Source organism: Arachis hypogaea, chromosome 5, assembly GCF_003086295.3.
Source record: "Arachis hypogaea cultivar Tifrunner chromosome 5, arahy.Tifrunner.gnm2.J5K5, whole genome shotgun sequence".
In the NCBI taxonomy this organism is placed as follows: domain Eukaryota; kingdom Viridiplantae; phylum Streptophyta; class Magnoliopsida; order Fabales; family Fabaceae; genus Arachis; species Arachis hypogaea.
Genome location: NC_092040.1, coordinates 3,131,904 through 3,149,602, shown reverse-complemented (window position 1 = coordinate 3,149,602; position 17,699 = coordinate 3,131,904). Strand labels below are relative to the sequence as shown.

General features: G+C 28.0%; 3 long non-coding RNA genes across 3 annotated transcripts; 2 read left to right on the top strand and 1 right to left on the bottom strand.

The window, feature by feature from the left end:
• Positions 1 to 6,197: 6,197 nt before the first annotated feature.
• Positions 6,198 to 7,328, bottom strand: LOC112800209 (uncharacterized). The gene is made up of 2 exons (XR_003201350.2): positions 6,900 to 7,328; positions 6,198 to 6,463 (listed from the first exon to the last, which is right to left on the bottom strand). It is a non-coding gene; the product is annotated as an uncharacterized lncRNA (long non-coding RNA).
• Positions 7,329 to 9,242: 1,914 nt separating this feature from the next.
• On the top strand, positions 9,243 to 11,089 carry LOC140184654 (uncharacterized). The gene is made up of 2 exons (XR_011881747.1): positions 9,243 to 9,472; positions 10,859 to 11,089. It is a non-coding gene; the product is annotated as an uncharacterized lncRNA (long non-coding RNA).
• A 20-nt stretch (positions 11,090 to 11,109) lies between these two features.
• Positions 11,110 to 13,059, top strand: LOC140184653 (uncharacterized). Its single transcript, XR_011881746.1, has 3 exons — positions 11,110 to 11,481; positions 12,311 to 12,524; positions 12,760 to 13,059. It is a non-coding gene; the product is annotated as an uncharacterized lncRNA (long non-coding RNA).
• Positions 13,060 to 17,699: the final 4,640 nt, after the last annotated feature.

Genomic DNA, 17,699 nt, shown 5'->3' with positions numbered 1-17,699 from the left:
CAATTGTCTATGCTGCTGCCTATTAATAAATTAATTATAATTTAATTATTTAATTAATTATTAGTTAATTAATTAATATAAATTATTAATTAAATAAAAATATTAATATTTAATTTAATTAGTCATTATAATTATTATTAAATTAATTATTATTTAATTATATAATATAATTATTTAATTAATTAATATTTTATATATTTATTTATTTATTATTTAGTTGCTACTTGGCAACTGTATATTGGTTAATGGGAGTCCCCATTCAGAGGGACTCCCTCTTCTCTCTCTCTTCTTGATAAAGGTGAAGGAACTCACTTTAATTCCCTCCAACGGTCCAATTTCTTTTTTCTCTGACTAAACAGGAATTGGGCTTCTCCATTGGGGATGCTCTAAGACCATCTCCAGTAGGGAACTCATCTCAATTTCTGTTTATGGCCCACTTGTCATAAAAAGTAACTCCACATCAACTTTTGTGTCATAAACAGTAAATAGGAACTCAAAACATCTCTCGCTTCTCCATTAAGAGGAACTAACTTTAGTCCATATTGTGGTCCCACTTAATTAATTAATTAAAATATTTGAAATTAATGTAATTAATTTTTTTAACAATGTAATTTAAATATTTAAATTTAAAAACAATTCATTATTAAAAGATATTAATATTAACTAAATTCATATATAACAATAATACACAATATATAATTCGAGATTACACTAATTTGTAAAATTACTTAATATTAATTATGATGTAAATAATTAATATAAATTATTAATTAAATAAAAATTTAATTATTTAATCTAATTAATTATTATAATGACTAATAATTTAATTATAATTTAATTACTTAATTAATTATTAGTTAAATAATTAATATAAATTATTAATTAAATAAAAATATCAATATTTAATATAATTAATTATTATAATTATTATTGAATTAATTATTTAACAATTAATATTTTTTACAATTATTTATTTTTTATTTAACTTGCCATTTGGCAAATTTAGGTTCGCTAATGGGAGTCCTCATTCAGAGGGACTCCCTCGTCTTGAAATGTGTGAAGGAACTCAACTGAGTTCCACTCCAAGGCTATAAGAGCATCTCCAATGGAAAGCCCCGTTACTATGTAGTCAGAGAAAAAGAGGAATTGGAGCATTGGAGTGAAGAGAGAGTGAGTTCCCTCACTGTTTTCAAGAAAAGGGAGTCCCTCTGAATGGGGACTCCCATTGCTCAATCAACACTTGTCAAATGGCAAGTTAGGTAAAAAAATAAATAGTTATATAAAATATTAATTAATTAAATAGTTATGTTAATTAATTAATAATAATTAATTCAATAATAATTATAATAATTAAATGGCTTATCACAACCTCAGTTAGGAGAGGTAGATTTTACACTATACCATCAATTTTTTCAAAAAAATGCCCAACTTCGAAATAGGCAGCAGCATAGATAATTGAAGGAGGACTTGATTGAACACATATGACAATTTCACAATGCTTGTCGTCAACTATAGAGTTTAATTATGTTTTTTTTTGTATTAAGTAATTTTACAAATTAGTGTAACCCCGAATTATCTATTGTGTATTTTTGTTATATATGAATTTATTTAATATTAATATCTTTTAATAGTGAATTATTTTTAAATTTAAATATTTGAATTACATTATTAACAAAAATTAATTATATTAATTACAAGTATTTTAATTAATTAATTAAGTGGGACCACAACAGGGACTAAAGTTAGTTCCTCCTAATGGAGAAGAGAGAGATGCTTTGAGTTCCTATTTACTGTTTATGACGCAAAAGCTGATGTGGAGTTACTTTTTATGACAGGTGGACCATAAACAGGAACTGAGATGAGTTCCCTACTGGAGATGGTCTAACTCTCTTTTTTTTTGACAAAACAGTAGCAGGGCTCCAAAATTTGGCCCATTGGAGATGCTTTAGACCATCTCCAGTAGGGAATTCATTACAGTTTCTGTTTGTAGCCCACCTGTCATAAAAAGTAACTCCACATCAGCTTTTGTGTCATAAACAGTAAATAGGAACTCAAAACATCTCTCTCTTCTCCATTAGGAGGAACTAACTTTAGTTTCTGTTCTGGTCCACTTAATTAATTAATTAAAATACTTGAAATTAATGTAATTAATTTTGTTCAACAATGTAATTTAAATATTTAAATTTTAAAATAATTTACTATTAAAAAAAGTGTGATAATTAGTATATATAGAGTAATAAAATATTAATTTATTAATAATAATAGTAACATAGTAACGGCTAGTTTTCAACGGCTAATTTTGTAACGACTAACTTTATAATTGCTAATTTTAATAATGTGGTTAGCATTTTAAATTTTAAAAATAAAAATAACCAATCCAATAAAAAATTATTTTGTAAAGTGTAAAAATTAAATTTATTTTTGATGTAAATAAATTTAATTAATATAAATTATTAATTAAATAAAAATTTAATTATTTAATCTAATTAATTATTACTTAAATATTTAATATAAATTATTAATTAAATAAAAATTTAATTATTTAATATAATTAATTATTATAATTATTATTTAATTAATTATTATTTAATTATTTAATTAATTAACATTTTTATAATTATTTATTTTTTAAATAACTTGCCAAATGGTAAGTTATTATTGGATATGTTGAGTCCCCATTGAGAGCAACTTCAATGGGCATAGTTTTGAGGCCCTGTTACTGACAAAAGCAAGTAGGAACCGTTGGAGGGAGAGAAAAACTGAGTTCCTTCACGGGATTCAATGTGAAGGGTCCCTCTGAACAGGGACTCAACTAAACCAATAATAACTTGCCACTTGGCAAGTTATTATAAAAATAAATAATTATATAAAATTTAAAATAATTAAATAATTATATTAAATAATTAAATAATAATTAAATTATTAATAATTATAATAAATAATTATATTAAATAATTAAATTATAATTAATTTATTAATAATTTTAATAATTAATTAGATTAAATAATTAAATTTTTATTTAATTAATAATTTATATTAATTATTTATATTATAATTAATATTAAATATTATTTATATTATTATATTAAATTATAATTAATTAAATTTACTTACATTAAAAAATAAATTTAATTTTTACATCTTATAAAATAATTTTTGGTTGGGTTGGTTATTTTTATTTTTTAAATTTAAAATACTAACGACATTATTAAAATTAGTAGTTGTAAAACTAGCCGTTGCAAAATTAGTAGTTGAAAACTAACCATTATTATGTTACCGTTATTATTAATAAATTAATATTTTAATACTTTATATATATCATTTACATACACTTCTATTTTCACACTTTCCTCTACTTTTCTTCATCTTCTTCCAAGTTTACTTCTATCCCAAATTTTATATTGTGTATTGTTGTTATATATGAATTTATTTAATATTAATATTTTTTAATAGTGAATTATTTTTAAAATTTAAATATTTAAATTACATTATTTAAAAAAATTATTATATTAATTATAAGTATTTTAATTAATTAATTAAGTGGGACCACAATAGGGACTAAAGTTAGTTCCTCCTAATGGAGAAGAGATAAATGCTTTGAGTTCCTATTTACTGTTTATGACGCAAAAGCTGATGTGGAGTAACTTTTTATGACAGGTGGGCCATAAACAGGAACTGGAACGAGTTCCCTATTGGAGATGGTCTGAGAGGAACTCCTCCTTCTTGATCCAAGAGAAGGAACTCAAACTTACCTCACTCCAACGGTTGGCACCCACCTTTCCTGACATCTACACTAACAAGAACTCTAAAAAAGCAACCATTGGAGAGCAACTCCAATGGTAAGTGCCTTGCTAACTTTTTCTGACACAAATAAATTTCTCACAGTTGGAGCAAAATGGAATGGGTCCTTGCACAAGGACCGATGAAACAAAGTTCTTCTGAATAGGGACTGGAAGTAACCAATAATAATACTATTTGACAAGTTATTATTTAAATAAATAATTATACAAAGTTTAATTAATTATATTAAATAATTATATTAAATAATTATATTTTTATTTAATTAATAATTTATATTAATTATTTAAATAATAATTAAATTGTAATTAATTTATTAATAATTATAATAATTAATTAGATTAAATAATTAATTTCTATTTAATCAATGATTTATAATAATTATTTATGTCATAATTAATATTAAATATTATTTATATACTAGTTAGATACACTTTTATTCTCACACTTTCTACTATTCTTCTTCATTTTCTTCTAAGTTTTTTGTTCGTCAATTATAGAGCTTAATTATTTTTTTATATTAAGTAATTTTACAAATTAGTATAACCCCGAATTATATATCGTGTATTATTGTTATATATGAATTTATTTAATATTAATATCTTTTAATATTAAATTTTTTTAAATTTAAATATTTAAATTATATTATTGAAAAAAATTAATTTCAAATATTTTAATAAATTAATTAAGTGAGACCACAACATGGACTAAAGTTAGTTCTTCCTAATGGAGAAGAGAGATGCTTTGAGTTCTTATTTACTGTTTATGACGCAAAAGTTGATGTGAAGTTATTTTTATGACAGATGGACCATAAATAGGGACTAGGATAAATTTCCTACCGGAGATGGTCTAAGATTTAGTAAGTTTTCAAAAGCAATAAAGTACATTCATCAGAAGATAATAAAAGCTTTATAGTTGGATCCTTTTTTCACTTTAAATTTCAGGCTTACACCTTCACCTGATACTCATACTTACATTTTCACCTTCAAAAATGATTTAAAAGTACATAGATATCAACTTAACAAGTGTCTAGTTGTAGCTGTTGTAAAATAATGAGAAATTCTTAAAACCTTATAATATTTTCAACAGCTTCGAACTGTGGACAAGAATGTATGTTTTATTGGAACAAAAAACGAGGTGGTGGTCATGCAAACTCATGTGGCAATTTAAAATTAAGATTTGTTTTCATTATAATAGATGTGGAGATTTTGTCATGATCTCTTACTAATGTTGATTATAAAAGGAGTATCCTTGTTATGATGGATTTAGGAATCAAAGTCCCTCAAAAGTAGAAAAAAGAGAATTTTGTTAAGAAAGCAAAGGGTCCACCCACAAGACTTGGTTGAGGGTATGCAATTCATGTGCTCTGCCATTAATGAATTGAGCAACAGTTTGATACGGAACTGAGAGAAAACGAATCGGCTTATATATTACAGAAAACTGAGAAAAATGAAAATGAAAAACAACCAATGGACAAATAAACCCACGTCGGGAACAATTAAAGAAAATGAAACAAAAACTTGAAAAAGAAGAAGAATAACAAACTTATTTATATGCTTTGACTCAATGGTAGAGCTTTCAGCATTTTTACCTGATGAGCCACATTATCCAGAAACCTTGCATATGATATAACTGCCAAAACCAACATCTTTGTATAGCAGCAATTCCACAATTGGTTGGCCTCTTGAATTGTTTATCTTTTTAATAATAATAACAATAACTAATTCTTATGATCGCTCATTTGTTCTCCAATTAAATCCAAACCTACAAGGAGGAATGACACTCCTTGGAACAATAAGTAGTAGAAGTGCATCCCTTGTGCTGATAACAAGCTCCTAAATGCAGCAGTGAGCAATAAGAATGCAACTCTTTCTTGTATACCTTGTTCATTTTCTTTACAGGTTTTATAGCAACACTTTCTTGACATTCCTTTATTTTGTTAAGATCAGAAAGTCCACTATCAGAAGCTCCTCTGTGCAGTTGTTGGAGACTAATGGCCTTGGATTCCCTCTTTTCAGCCGCTAACAAGTCCGGCTCGGACAACAGGCCAACTGGAACAAACCGGATACCATGGCGTTGAATTTTGTTACAACAGTTACAATCTCTTCTAGGATTTAAACCTGTTTTCATTCTAAATGTCTCGTAGAAACTGCAGAGCACAGCGATGAACTAAAACTCTTAACAAAAAATTGTCATATGAACAGGATTTTGTTTACACGGCTTAGGAAGGCCAAAATTGGCATATAAGATTATTATTGATTAAATCTTTCTTATATTCTAATTAATGATAACGAAAAGGTTTATTTGATAAACTAATATCTATAATTGACATATTCCAATGTTAAATATGGTGTTACCTAACACTTACACCTGAACCTTTGCAGATGTTACACTCGCAGTTTTGTCAAATCGAAAACATAAATTATATAGCATTTTATGATGAATACATATTCTAACTAAAGCAAAAGAAGATCGTTATTCATAAGGAACCAAATTAAAAAACATTAAACATAAAGCCAGAGTCCATAAAATACAAAAAACAAGCCACTACATTAATCATAATAAAGTTATGGATTCAAGAGATAGTGTAGGAAACCATGTTTAAGAGATTATAGGCTTGGCTTCACTTTAGCAGTTCTTGGAGCTTCATGATTTCCATCATTTCCTGCATCAATGCATGATTTGATGATCCAATTGAAATCAAACAAATTAACACAATGCAAGAATTATCGTCAATTTGAAACGTTGCAATGTAACTAAAAGATGCATGATGATTTCTAATGATCTTGATTCTTGAATAATGCAAAGAAAGGAAGAAAAATAAATTGCAATTTAAGTTTTATTAGATGATTGAGATGCATTTTTCCTATAATGCATTTTTCAAATGATGCTTGTGTATCTTTAGATAGCTCTACTTCATAATCAATAGCAACATAGCATAGCTTCTGTTACCATGCAACCAACAAAGTATCAGACAATATCACTGAGATTATTTCAATGTAGAAATAGTCCCTCTCACCACACTGCAGAGAAAAATCATAAGGGGAAAAGAACAATGAAAGTCACAAAAGAAATTAGCAATGGTATTAGTAGTTTAGCACCTCTTTTAGCGTTCGAACAGTGTACATTGATTCAAAACTCATGTTATTCTGTTGCATTTGTTCTCTAAGGAATCCAGTGAGCTTTAGGGCTCCCAACCCTACAACCTCCACACCCACTTTTTGCATCACTTTGCCATTTAAAACTGTAAAACAAACATTTCAGATGGCGACAACACGACGGCCGCCGAGCTCAAGGAAGAAGCGGTGCCCCTAGGACTGGTGACTGCGAACAGATCGAAGACTTGGAGAACTCCCCTGACTGTGACGCATGAAGATTCGAGGAGACAAGCCCCTGACTGCGACAACAGCGGCAAACACGGCTCCTCCCTGCGGCGGTGGTGGCAGCTACGGTTTTTCCCTGGTTGAGGCTGGCCGTGTTCTGCTCTATGGAATAAGGAAGGAGATGGAGAAGCGCGTTTTGTTTCTCCCTTAAGTGCGAAACTGCGCCGTTTAATTCAAATTGGCTGGTTCCAGATCCGGTTCCGGTTCGACCGGCCAGTTTTTGGCCGGTCTAATGATTTAAATCCGATTTTATAATTTTTGGTATTAAACATCAGACCAAACCGTTTATATTTCTGGTTTGTAATTGAATCGGTTGAACCGACTAATCCGATCCAATTTTTAAAAGATTGGTTAGATAACATGTCTTTGTATAAGAGTCGTTGATGAAAACAAATGGACAATTCTGAACAGTTATCATCCCCAAATTTCCAATTTTCAAGATCCAGATCCAGATCCAAAACACGTAGCCACACATTCAACAATAGTCATTTTTTCATCATTTGTAAGCACTTATTTACAAATATCTTTATCATTATTTTTTAACCTTAAACATCTTATTATCGTTACTACTTAATTTTTTTTGTGATATATTTTTTGTGAGATATATTTTTAAAATATGTGAAAAGCTATTTTGAAGAGTCACATCTTTTCATAGAGTTGTGACTTATTCAAAGATTGTAACTATTTGAAAAGTCATAAATGTTGAGTACGTAGCTGCATGTTGCATGTACTCCATATCTATAAATCTCTATTCTTTCTTTTATGCATAAGAAAGTGTTGAAATGGATTAGTTCAGCAATATTGGTTTATGTCTCTGGTTTACGATTGAACCGGTCAAACCAGCTAGTCCGGTCTGATTTTTAAAATATTGGTTAGATAACATGTCTTTGTATAAGAGCCGTTGATGAAAATAAATGGACAACTCTGAACAGTTATCATCCCCAAATTCCCAATTTCCAAAAGATCCAGATCCAAAATACGTAGCCACACATTCAACAATAGTCATTTTTTTCATTATTTGTAAGCTCTTATTTACAAATATCTTTATCATTGTTTTTTAGCCTTAAACATCTTATTATCGTTGCTACTTAATTTTTTCTTTTTTGTGATATATCTTTTGTGAGATATATTTTTAAAATATGTGAAAAGCTATTTTAAAGAGTCACATCTTTTCATAGAATTGTGATTTATTCAAAGGTTGTAACTATTTGAAAAGTCATAAATGTTGAGTACGTAGTTGCATGTTGCATGTACTCCGTATCTATAAATCTCTATTCTTTCTTTTGCGCATAAAAAAGTGTTGAGATGGATTAGTTCAGCAATAATGAAATGAGGAAAATTTATAGATACGGAGTACATGCAACATGCAGCTAAGTACTCAACATTTATGACTTTTCAAATAGTTACAGACTTTTCAAATAGTTACAACCTTTGAATAAGTCACAACTCTATGAAAAGATGAGACTCTTCAAAATAGCTTTTCACATATTTTGAAAATATATCTCACATCTTTTAAGTAAATGATGTTTGCAATTTGATCAATCATTATGCAGTCACATCCTTTCCATATTCGTTTTTAGTGCTCTTGATTTGGATTTTCTTCGCTATTTACGTTTTCCTTCAAATCATTATCACATCATTTACAATTGCAACAGCTGTATTTTCTTCGCTATTTACGTTTTCTTTCAAATCATTATTACATTATTTACAATTGCAACAGCTCAATCTTGAATTCTAATTCGTTTTTTTTCTATTGTGTAGTTTTAGTTTGAAAAATTCGATTTTACGTTCTATGCTAAGATTTCACATTAGTTCTATCTAATAATTTTGAATTTTCTAATGTTTTTGGTTTATATCATGATTTTAAAATTTGAACCGAATTGATCGGTCAAACCGGTTCAACTAAAAACCGACAATGAAAGCAATCCAATCTTCCACCTATAACTATTCGAGGAAAAATCGTTAAAAAACCATTAAACCAACTCGACCAACTGAGCCGGACCGATAACTGGGCAGTTCGAATAACACGACGCCATTTTTTAATTTGTAAACACAAAAAAAAAAAAAAGACACGGATCCAGTGATCCACTCGTGACCCAAACCTCCCCCGCTCTTCCTCCCAATAATTCATTCATTTGTCACTACTCACTCTCCCTGTACTGGAGAACTCTGAAGCAAAGGAAAACCCTAGCCTTTCATCGCCGCCGCCGTCCCTAGCTCCTCAGCGCCGCCGCTGCTTCCTCTTCCCCGTGTCGTTTTCATCTTCGCTGGCTTCTCGGCACGGAACCCAGGTTAGTGGCCCTGCTTTCAATTCTTTGCCTCCGCTTCTTCCTTTTAATTTCTGAATGTTCGGTCTTCTTCGTTTGAAGTTCTGAAATTGTTGTTCATTTTTTGTTCCATTTTTCTTGTAATGTTTTGTAAATTGTAATTGTCTGCTGCTGATGGATCTGTCTTGTATTTGCTGGTTGCTGATGGCTGTAATTTTTTTTTAAATTTACTGATGTCTCGATGGCTCTGTTAGTCTGTTGCTTTCAATTCTTTGCTCTGTTACTGATGGCTCTGATGGCTCGATGGCTCTGTTAGTTGCTGATGGCTCTTAATTTTTTTGTTCAAATTTACTGATGGCTTTGTTTGTAGTTGCTGGTTTTGCTGGGTGAAGGTTAGTGTTTTGGAATGTTTTATAATGTGCTAATGTTTGTAATTGCTGGCTTTGTTTGTAATTGCTGGGTGAATGTTTAGTGTTTTGTGATTATTGGTTAATGTTTTGGTTTAGTGTTCTCACTTTCCAGATTTCCCTTCTCCCTGTATTTCTGCATGTTGCTGAATTGGTAATCAATAAATTTGCCTTTTTGCTGTAAATCGGGACTTTACTAGGATTTGTTAAATTTGTTGCTGTAACTTGAACTTGTTGCTGAATTTGTTGCTTCCCAGTCACAGAATCAGAACAGAATGCTCAGTCAGTGCTTGATTAATTGGCTTTGCTCACTGATTGTATTTGATGATAAATTTTAAATTAATAACTTTTAAATTTTAAATTTGCACTGCCCATGTTACTGATTCACTGTTCTTTTGGTGCTTTTTGTTGTTAATCATTGTGATGAGCTTTGTTAAAATTTGCACTGCCTATATTACTGAGTGTTCCTTCAGTGCTTTTTGTTGTTGTTAATCATTGTGGTGAACTTTGTTAAAATTTGCACTACCTATGTTTAACATTTAAACTGTCAGCTTCTCAGCCCTGTTTGATTCTTCATATCCGGCAATTGAATCGAATCAACCAGGCCTTCCTTTTCTTTTTCTTTTAGTTGATTCTTAATTTTTCTAATATATGTAGCTTTCTGAATCAAGTGGATCAGATTATGTAGTTTTCTTGATTTGGGATATTTTTGGAGACGCATTAGAAGAGCTATAATAATATTCACATGTTCTGTATGCTTGTGATTGTTTCGGTGTTTACATTTTCTTTCCAAGTCACTTGCTGTGGTTGTTCTTTGAGTTAAGGCTTTGTATGTGTGTGTGAGAATATGTGATAATGTTCAATGCTGTTGCATCTAATAGGAGTTCTTGGAGTACCCTCATCTTTGGTCCTTTATAATTTATTTATTATTTTATTCTAAAACGGTTTTTTCGGTTGAACCACTGGTTGGATCAATGAACCAATAAACCAATGACTAAAGCAGTTTGATGGCCGATCCGGTTTTCAGAACCTTGGTTTATATGCATAAAGTTGGATCTAGATTTAGAACAAAAATATTTTTTATGTGTGAATTTTTTGTTGAATGTTCGCTGATTTTGAAGAGGGTTAACTTTGCTTGTTAAGTGAGGATTCTTCGACTAATTCTCGTTTTGTTCCAGGTATGACGCACGGCGATGATGACGTTCTTGGTCTGGGAAACAAGACTTCCGGCACCAAGAGGAAGTCGCCGAGTGACTCGGAGTAAGAAAAGAAAAGGGAAACAAGACTTCCTCCGTCCTCCCTTTCCTTTTTTTTCCTCCGAGTCACTCGGCGACTTCCTCTTGGTGCCAGAAGTCTTGTTTCCCAAACCAAGAACGTCATCATCGCTGTGCGTCATACCTGGAACAAAACGAGACGAAAATTAGTTGAAGAATCCTCGATTAACAAGCAAAATCCTCTTCAAAATCAGCGAACATTTAACCCAAAATTCACAACGGCAGATTCCAAGTGGAATCCCCAGAAAATAAGAGAGCAAGAATTGAAGAGAATCAAGATGAAGATGAGCTGAATCAGGATTTTTATACGGCAGATGAATAAGAAAGTACCATTTCTTCTGTTATTGAAGAGGTAATATAAATTAATTTCGTTGAATTCTTGTTTTTTTTTATAAGGTATCAAAGGTCAGTGAGGTTCTTGAGAGGTGGAGAATAGAAGAACGTTGGAGTTGTAGGAAGAACTCTAGGCTTGTGAATGTTAGACTTAGAACAAGTGATCATTGAATGTGTATTAGTAGTGGTGGGATCAGTAGTTGATGATGGATGTGGAAAGGGGATTTCAATTCCTGAAATAGGCATAGTATTAGTAGGTAAAGGAGGTAAATTTGATGCATCATGAGAGGGGATAGTTGGATGTAATGAATCTTTGGCGCTGGAATTAGCATGTCTGATGCAGAGCCTGAATTTTCTAGTGCAGAAATAGCAGAATCAGAAATAACAGGATTAGTGAATAGAGGAAATGGATAAGACAAGGCAGAATCAGTATTAGAAGATGAAGGAAAAACAGATCCTGAAGCATTAGATACAGAAGGGAACATTGAGGAATATGGAAATAACTTTTCATCAAGATAACATTGTGAGCTATAACAACTTTACCACTTTTAGTAAGACATTTATAACCTTTGGGTCCTGGAGCATAACCCAGGAACAAACATAATTCAGACCTGAAATCTAGTTTAGATTTGTGAAAGGGTCTCAAATGTGGAAAACAAGCACAACCAAATATCTTTAACATGAATAGTCTGGTTTAACATGATTAAGCATTTCAAAAGGGGATTTCATATTTAAAACTTTAGTAGGAAGTCTGTTAATTAGAAAAGCTGCTGTCAAAAAGGGGATTTCTTTTAACAAATTAATTTTGTTGAATTTCCTTAATTTTCAATGCTCCACCTACTCCTCAGGACTTCACGCTAATGAGCGAAACTAGAAGGCTCATCGGTGCGGTGGAGTTTGTTATCAGCCCCTACCCTCGCTTTCGGCTTGAAATCGGGGTCAACAATCCCCTTCCTTTCATAGTCCTCCTACGTGAATCGGAGGTTCTTGTTACTTGCCTCCAAGAAACCTCCGGAGGAAATTGCTGTTATAGTAGCTCAACACATGGGTTGAGGTTATTTGGTAAGTGAAATTGCATATACTTTGATGATCACTCAGTTTGTTGGGCACTTTTTTGCTTCTATCTAGTGAGATTGTAGTGTAACCATTTATTGCCTTCCAAATCTCAAATTGTTTTACCCTTTTTGTTTCTTCACAATTATATTGTCTGTTGATATTATTAAGCTGATTTTGTTTTGTTTGGGCTGTATTTTGATCAAAGTGTTATGTTGTTTCTTTCTTTTTCTTCAATTTTCAGATACCACAGAGCATTGCTCAGCTTTGTAGCTGCAACTATCTGTCATTTTGAACCTAGCTGTTTTGGTTTATGTTCAAACACTTTTCTTTTATTTGGATGATTGATCTTGTAATAATTTGAGTTTATACTTGAATCTGTTTTAGCGGTCATGATATGAGAATGTTTCTCAACTGATTTGGGTTGTTATATGGAATAATAATAATACTAATCCTCTGTAAATCCATGTTTGTAAGCGTGCCATTTAACCCCATGAATTTTAATCGAAGGAAATATTAATATATGAGTATGTTCTTTTATAAACAGCCGGTGCCATGTATAATTTTTGTTTATTCATAAGTGAGGTGATTGTAATTTATATATTATTGTCCTATTATCAATTAATATTTATTGTTAAATAACCGAATTTGTGGATATCAAGGGTTGAAAGAACCTATTCAGACAGCACACAATGACAAAAGTTCTACCCTATGCATATTACTTTGCTGAAAATTGGAACCCAAAATAGTTTAGCTTAGTGTGTGTCAATATCACAAAAAAATAAAAAATTAGCATTTGATGTGTTCCAATACATATGTGCCACTTTCCAAACTCGAACGAAGTCATGATTTAAATTACTCAATTGGTTATAAAAGTTTCGGTCACTTCTTTAAATCCATTTAGAAATAATTTTATATTTTCCAGTTAGTAATAAAGTTTATTTTGAACTATATTATTTAAAATAATCCTTAAAAAAAAGTATCCTGAAATAAGGTGAAAAATCAAATAATTATGTGGTTGACTATAAAGTTATAAAATGTTACTATATTAATATTGAATGATATATCTTTATCACTAATAAGGTGGTTAAGGTAAAAAAAAGATGTGACTTTATACAATATAAATGTCTAACACTAAATTTTTATGGGAAAGTATGAGGAGTCAATAGAATATTTGTACAATGTGTACAATGGAGGTTTAAAGAGTATTAGAGATATAACCATTAGTGTTACCTTTTTCCATCAGTTGAAGCTTTTTAAGTTTTTGGGAAGATGTTTATTATTCCTAGTACTTAGATGATTATTCTAGATAATATGGGGGATGTTTATTTTGTAACTTAATAGCCCATTATACACATTATATAAATAGACTCGATTTTCATTTACAATTTTAAAATTCAACCGAAAAGAAGCATATCAATGGCAGTTACATAACATAATGCTTTTGAATATAATACCTAACTCTTTGCACTAAATAGTTACAATAGCCCATTGTACATATTATATAAATAGTCCATTGTCTCTCTAGTAAGACTCAATTTTCATTTACAATTTTAAAATTCAACCGAAAAGAAGCATATCAATGGCAGTTACATAACATAATGCTTTTGAATATAATACCTAAGTCTTTACACTAAACAAGTGTAATAACTCGGGTCATGCATGTGATAAGATTGAAATTATAATTTTAAATTATAATAATTTAATTAATAAATAAGTAATATAATGTGTATTGTTCATTCTTTTTTAAATATAATATTAAGTGTATTAACTCAAATGTAACTATTAAGTGTATAAGAATTATATTTGAATTATGAATTCTTTAAATAAAATTATCCCATTTAAAATATTTAAATTATGATTTCAATCGTTAATTACAATTATGATTTTAAAAAAAATTGATATGATATTACATTTTTATCTCCACTTCACTATTAATATACTGATATTGTAAGTCTACATTATAATATTTTTTTGAATCTCGACTGAAAAAGAAAATAGTTACGTGTTTCTATCATTCAATTTATTTAATACACCATGTGCTAACACTAACGATATTTTTTAAAAAACATATATTGATAAAAATAGATATAATATGATTACAAATATAACATAAATAAATAAAATATATAAATAAATGCTAAACCAATATGCTTATCAATGTCTTTGTTAAATTTTGTAAATTAGAGAATAATTATGTATTCGGTTGTTTAGTGATCACATAGATGATCAATTAATTAGATTGTAAATTGATATCACAATGTGCATCTTATTTTTTTCTCATTTCTAAATGAAAGCGAGAATTAAGAGAAATAAGTAGTAATATATAAAGAAAAAAAAAAGATTTTGCATTGCAACACATAATTATTACCAAAAAAAATATTCACATTAAAATATTAAAATTTTACATACGTACTGTAAATCATGAAGATCAATTACAATGTACTAGTCACTTCTTCTTATTTTTTTACCATGATATAAGTTTTTTTTTCCGCTCAAGAGTCCAATAACATCTAATTGAACAAAAAAAATTAAATTAAAAATATCAAATTAAGAACAAATGAGTGAAAAATATAAGAAATTAAATTCCGCTTGATTCTTCAATCTCAAAATTTGAGAAAACATATACCTTCCTTTATACCAATTCATTCTCAAACATTTTTTATCAAATAGTTCTTGATTGAACAATAAATTTTATCGTACTACAAAATAAATTAAATATAAAAGCTATTAGCTTCTACAAAGCTATTAAAAAGAATTGTCTTTGACTTGTGGAATGGCGTACTTATAAAATTAACTTAAAATACGAATTACAAATATTTTTAAGAATTTAATTTTGATGCACTGACAATGTAAAGTAGTTTTACACATCCATCCAATTATATAATGACACATCAGTAAAAATAACGACTTTTTACATTGAATGCGTGAATAGTCATCCAAAAGAATGGAACGTTTTACACTGTCAGTATATCAAAATTAAACTCTATTTATAAATTGAAATTAGCATTACTTGAAAAAATTTAGTAAAAGAATCAACTAATTTAGTAAAAAAACTATTTCTATGTAAGCCATCTTGTTCTTGTCAAACTTGGATGGGACTTTCTATAGTCTTATAATTCTGGTCTTTATTTTTCATACTTTTTCTTAGTATAATTTACTATAGGTGATACTATTGATAGGATAGTAGACAGTAGCCATTAGATATGAAAAAGGAAAAAAAATAGAATAAAGACTATGTCAAAATTATAAATTTTTTAAATGATAAATATGTGAGAGAAAATTCACTATTACTTATTATATATATTAATAATATGTCAATATTTTAAAAAATATACTAATAATACTAATAGTTTAAAGATAATTGTATTACAGTTATAATAAATTTAGTTATTACTTTAAATAAATAAATAAATAATATATTTAAAAACTAAAGAAAAAAGGATTAACGATAATTATGTTTGAAATATTTTCATGTTTTTTCTTATTTCTTTTTGCTTGCCATTTTTACACGTAATATTAGATCAAGAAAATTCTAAATTTAAAATATAATAATTATGAATATGTCATGTGACAGAAAAATAATGAATTAAAAGGGGATATATATATATAAAGAGAGAGAACAGATACAAAAAGATGTATTATCATAATAAAATATCACAGTATGAATAATTATATTTGTTAAGTAAATTTATTTATACATTATATCTATTATATTATTTTATGTAAAATTAAAATCTATTCTCCTAACTTAATATCATATAAATATTTGCTCTCGACATTACTCAAAATTAAATTGGAATTATATCTCTAAAATCTTAACACTGTAAACAGGGTATAATTAATATCTAAAATTTTAATAATTAAATACCTAAAATAAGTTAATAAATAACAATAATTAATACTTAAAATATCATATATATATATATATATATTTGTTTTCGATATTGTCCAAAATTAAATTGAGGTCATGTTCAAAGTTTTAATATCGCAATTGGAGTATAGTTAATACCTAAAATTTTAATAATTAAATACCAAAAATAAGTTAATTAAATAACAATAAATAATACTTAAAATATTGAAAATAAATTTTTAATAAATGTGAAAAATAAAAATAAAAAGAATTAATAAATAATAATAGTGTTTAAATAAAAGAATTGATAAAGAATAATAATTGTAGGTTAAAATAGTATATTTATCTTGGAGAATATACTTGTACCATGCACGTGATAATAAATTGTTCAATAACTTATACCATGCACGTGATAAGGTTGAAATTATAATTTTAAATTATTTTATTAAAATTAATTTAAATTATAATAATTTGATTAATAAAAAAGTAATATATTATACGTTCGTTTTTTCTTAATCTGGTGTTAAGTGTAACAACTCTAATATAATCATTAATCGTTTTTGTTAATCTTCTTTTTTTTTCTGAATTTATGATTAAAATAATAATTATAAATATTAATAATTAAATAAATTATTATATTATAATTATTTACGTTTTATTCCCAAAATAAAAAACGTACTATTTCTTGTTTATTTAAGGATTTTTTTATTTATGCTACCGATATATATTAATCATTTAGTCAATAATTTTTTTTATTGGTAGGATATATTTATTTATTTTGTTTAAATAATTTTAAATTTTTTATTATTTAAATATACATATATATTAAGTCACATATGCTAATTATTTTTTGATTTTCTGATTATGAATATTTTATTTTGAGCCTACAATCATTCAATGATTTTGTTATTTCATTAATACCATCATACGCATAATAATCTTCATAAGTAATAATTTTTTATTTATTTATATGTATATATTAATTGTTTAGTTAATAATTTTTTTATTCTCAGAATATATTTATTTTATTAAATAATTCTAAATATTTTCTTATTTAGTTTATACATATATATTAATTGTATGTAGATATATTTAAATCGCATATATTAGTTATTTTTTATCATAATTTTTTTTTGAGCCTACAATCAGTCGATAATTTTTTATTTTTTATTATTAATGTCATTGTATGTGTAATCTTCATAAATTATAGTAATTTCTTTATAGTAATTTTTTTATTTATGTATATGTATATATTAATTTTGTTAAATAATTCTGAATATTTCTTTATTTATGTATACATATATATTAATTGTACATAAAAATATTTAAGT